This window comes from Setaria italica, chromosome VI (genome assembly GCF_000263155.2).
Source record: "Setaria italica strain Yugu1 chromosome VI, Setaria_italica_v2.0, whole genome shotgun sequence".
Taxonomy (NCBI): domain Eukaryota; kingdom Viridiplantae; phylum Streptophyta; class Magnoliopsida; order Poales; family Poaceae; genus Setaria; species Setaria italica.
Window position 1 is genome coordinate 29,944,036 of NC_028455.1, and position 5,131 is coordinate 29,949,166.

The window sequence follows — 5,131 nt, forward strand, 5'->3', positions numbered from 1 at the left end:
ATCACATCCGAATTGGGCTTCCAGCCCCTTAAGTGTGTGACCCTATGGGTTCGGATACGTATAGACATGGCCCGAGTACTCCTACTCAGCCCAATAGTTGGTAGCGGCCTCTAGCAAGACGTGCCAACTCCTATATGCACACGAAGATCATATCAGATGAACTGTCACGACATCACGTGCATGCTATTCCCTTTACCTCACGATATTTGGTCCAGCTCCAAGCCGACCGCTCGTTCTCGATCCTGTGATTCAGAATCCCTTTATAGGTTAACTCTTAACCGTACGTAGCATAGCCATGCATTTTCGAAACCGATCACTCGAGGGGCCCAGAGATATCACTCTCAATCAGAGAGGGGCAAATGCCATCTTGATTGACCATGCCTCACAGCATGCTTTTGACAAACCCGAAAGCTACCTTTTTAACTACCCTGTTATGGTGTAGCGTTTGACAGCCCCTAAGTAAGTCGATCCACATCTTGAGTACATGCGACAATCTTAGGTCTAAGGACAAAGCGTACATGTTGTGTAAGGAGAGAACTACTTCTCGTGTTGGGTCAGTCCTAGCACATGTCTCTACATGTGCCTACATTATTAGTTTGAGATTTCCATGTCCATGACTTGTGAAACATAGTCATCAACTAATACATGTACTAGTCTAATATTCATGTGTGTCCACACATGAACTCTGACTAGGGACAACTTTTAGAATAACCATACAAGTAAAGAGTTCCACATACAATTCACATAATTGCAGATCAATTCAAGTAGCCTTTAATGGATATTCAATGAACATAATATACAAATCATGGATACAATCAGATATCATCATCTCTATAATTGCCTCTAGGGCATACCTCCAACAGATGTTAACATTTTCTTCCTGATTTCCATTAGTTGGTTCATCCACAATAACTATTGCCAACTCATCTGGGTTCGTTGAAGCGCCTGTATTACTCTCAGGGCCCTGATTACTCTTGCAAAATTTATTCATAGCTCCTTTCTGTGATTCTATCAACTCATCCACACGTCCTTTTCTTTTCCTTTTCTCATTACATGATTCATATTTTCTAGACGACATGATATCTCACGGTGCTGAAATTATTATAAATACACAATACTTATAAATCAGTTGAGATTAAATAACTTGTGATAGTGAATTAATATTTAATGGTATGGAGAATTGGGGAATTGGCAATCGAATCACCTGATCACAGAAGTGAATTGACGATCTCCTATCTGATCACCAGGAGAGGAGAGTCCGGAGTCCTGACTGAGTAGTGAGTACTACCTACGCAAGCGCCAACCGCAAGCAACAAACTGAGAACTGGTGGCTAGGAGACCTGATCTCACAATCTTCACGACCTCATAGGATCAACAGGATAAATGATAGGAGAGTGCTACCCTCGTCTCTGGTTCCAGAGGAAACCCTCGAGAAAAGCTCATGAATAAAAACCCCATCTCCGTTTACAGGGGACGCTGCCCAATATATATGCACGCAGGCACCTGGACTTTAGTCCGACTCCAGCACAAATATGTGACCCTACTGGTTTAGTCACCTGGGGTGGGGCCCTTGGGATTTGGGGGCCCAGGGCAGCTGCACACCCTGCCCTCCCCCCCCCACCCCCCCGAGGCCAGCCTCGCTTCCCTCCCGCTACAATTTTCTCTGTCAAAGGTGTTGCGGGCTTTTTCGGCACCACAGCACTCGTGGTGCGCCAAGCTGCCAAAAAAATTTTCCATCTGCGTTATAAACGCACCCTTGACCATGAGTTCACCGGTCTCTCCCTTCTCAGGCCTCAGCTCCATGGCTCCTCCCCTTCCGTGTCGTCGTGCTCGCTGAGCTCGCCGCTCCCTCTTTCTCCCCCAAAGGTTGTGCCCTTCTGCAGCTACCATCTCATCTGCTATCCGTCGGAGCACCATTGCTTGATAAGATGCTCACAAAAAATATGGATAATATTATGTATCAATTTTGGTTAGATAATAGATTTATTTCTTGACTCCTGTGTGCTGAACTGTGAGAATATTTTTTAACATTACAGATGTATTATTTCTCTTCTATTTGTAGTGCTACCAGTTGCTAGATATGTACACGGTGACCTTGTTTTTAAGATTTTCAAATCGTGCAGCCTGATTCCTTTTGTTTAACTGATTCCATCCATCTTATTTCTGAAAATATGTTTACAATATTTTAGATTGGTCAAAGGAAATTATGTTTACAGTATTACTTGGACTACTTCCATTACCTCTGGAGAAGATTGATTGGTGGAATTTTTGTCTGTCTCGCCATGCATTTGTATAAAATTAATGCAAGAAAACGAAAATAGCCATAACATATGCTTGCATGATTGATAGAGATGTTGAAAGATTGACACGTTTAAATCGATTATATCATGGAACTGAGACCCATTGCATAAATGAGTTGCGCATGGGGAAAGCTGTATTTCACAGGCTGTGTACTGAGCTTAGATCACGTGCCCTGCTAGAGGAGACCTTTCATGTCACAATAGAGGGATAAGTCACCATGTTTATTCATGCCGTCGGTCAAAATTGGTCGAACAGATCAATCGGATTTGAGTTTATCAGGTTAAGTGAGACCGTTAGTAGGTATTTCAATCTTGTTTTAGTTGCCCTTTGTATTCTTTCCCGGGACCTCATATGCATCAGATCTATTGACACTCATTCAAAGATAACAAGTGCCCCTGGCAGATTTCACCCTTACTTTGAGGTACTTCCAAATCGCCAATAGGTATTTCAAGAATATTCTAGGTGCCAATGTCATTTTCATATGATCGAAAAAATTATCTGTTTTTCGTAGGGATGCATAGGAGCCCTGGATGGTACACATATACCAGCATGTGTTCCTTTCCATATGCAAGATCGGTTTAGGGGTAGAAAGTCCATCACCACACAAAATGTTCTTGCAGCAGTTGATTTTGACCTAAGGTTCATATATGTTCTTGCTGGGTGGGAGGACTCTGCCCATGATTCTTATGTGCTTCAAGATGCTCTATCACGTCGTAATGGACTTAAAATACCGGAAGGTAGAATTATCCCCACCGTGTGTCCTAATAGCTACTATTTGAAACTTCAATTTCATTCTTAGCTAATTAATCTATCCAAAAAAAATAATGTATTTCCTAGCTGATGCTGGATATGCAGCAAGACCTGGTGTATTATCCCCCATACCGTGGTGCTCGATACCACCTACAAGAATAAAAGGGTACTAGAGAACTAGATACCCCGAGGGAGTTATTCAACCTTCGCCATTCCTCACTTAAAACAACTGTTGAACAAGCATTTGGTACCCTTAAGAACCATTTCAAAATCTTTGGAAGCCAGCCATTCTTTCCTTTGAAAAAACAAGTGAAAATTGTGATGGCATGTTGTGCACTTCATAACTGGATCTTAGAGGTGGTCCTGATGAGTATGTGTATGATGATGTTGCTTGGTACACATCATTGCCTCAAAGCGCAAGAAACCGTAATGATATGCACAAGGAGAATGTGGTATGGGCAAATAAAAGAGATGAGATGGCTCATAAAATGTGGGAAGATAAAGTAGGAGCAGATGTAGCTTTGGATGAATAAATTATGCATGAAACATATGATGCTTCTTACTATTAGTTTCCTATTGATTTACTTCTATGTATGAACCATGTGAGTGTGACCCTCCTCATCAATTTACTTCTATGTATGAACCATATGAGTGTGATCCTTGTCAATTTACCTCTTTGTATGACTTAAATGAGTGTTATGCTTTATATGACCTTTCTTGTTGTAACATTTTTTATTGATTTATTCCACATGATTTTGATTAAATATCTCATGTGATGGGAAACAACCATGACCAAGAGAAAGGAGAAGGTTGATGCTTTTGCATCCTCTTGTGAGAGGTCTTGGAACTAGCATGAGGATCAGAACAAATACATGCTAGAGTGGTACATTGAGTACCTGAAAAAATAGCACAAAGGATTCAAGATGAGGAAGGCACAACACATGTTGTGTGCTGATGCTTTAAACAAGAAGTTTGTTATGGGGGTGACTGTTGGTCAAGTGGACCGTCATTACAGGTACCACAAAGAAAATTGGGGATATATTTCCAAAGCATTGCGGAAGAGTGGCAATACATTTGACCATACCAGATGCTTGGTGATTATCTCAGAATCTGAAAAGCCACTGCAAAATGTAGTATTTTTCACTAGATTTAAATATATGAACTAGTTTACAATCTGAATTGCATATAGTAATTTCACTCATCTAAACCAAATGCAGGATAAAGAAAGACGTCTGCTCTCTAAGCCCATCAAGTTCTACAATGAGATGGAAGAGTTATTCACAGGATCTAGTGCTGATGGTTCTTTGGCTATGGATTAGAACACATGCATGGATGCTAGTGATGGTTCAGATACTGACGATTTAAGAGAATTACTTGATCTAAACTGCTACACACAACCTGAAGACATGGCTGATGAGGATTCTGACACTTTGCCAACTCCAACAAGGCAAGCAACTATTGATAACAGCTCTTCCAGCACTAGTCAAGCTGGTAAGAAGCGTCCAAGAGGCAAGAAGTCACCAACTAAGAAACCAAAAAACAAGAGTCGTTTTGCACAATCCACTAATGAAATCACTGCTATAATGAAATCACTTCGAGAGACACTTGTTGACACTGCTCCTCCCTAAATGCCATAGCTTACTGATCCTCATGCAGCCTTATGGTAGAAACTAGAGGAAATATCATTGACATATGTTTAGAGGGTTCTTTTCGGTGAGCATTTGTCTTCCAAGGAGAATAAAGGTATGCGTGGCTAGTTGTGCAATGCAAGTGCTGCTACTTTACATGCTTGGGTGTCCAAGTTCTTATGTGTGAAGGAAGGCATTGTTGGGACCTCGTCGGATGTAAAGTAAGATGAAGTCACAACACGAAGATGAAAATACGCCGAAGGTGGGTATAACTTTGGCTGTCTTATCGATGAATAGTGTCCATTTCAAAGGGGACGATTCACATCCTTTTATAGCGCCATAAAGTTACATTTCCGTATACTTGTTATACCCATACCCAACTACTAAATTCCGGGCATATTTTGTACAAGACAGTAACTTAACCCTTACTCAAGATGTCACTTTCAAGTGAG

The 5,131-nt window shown here is 41.2% G+C and overlaps 1 pseudogene; it reads left to right on the forward strand.

Moving 5' to 3' along the window:
• The first annotated feature begins 3,839 nt into the window (after positions 1 to 3,839).
• Positions 3,840 to 4,635, forward strand: LOC101752487 (annotated as a pseudogene).
• The last annotated feature ends 496 nt before the right edge of the window (positions 4,636 to 5,131 follow it).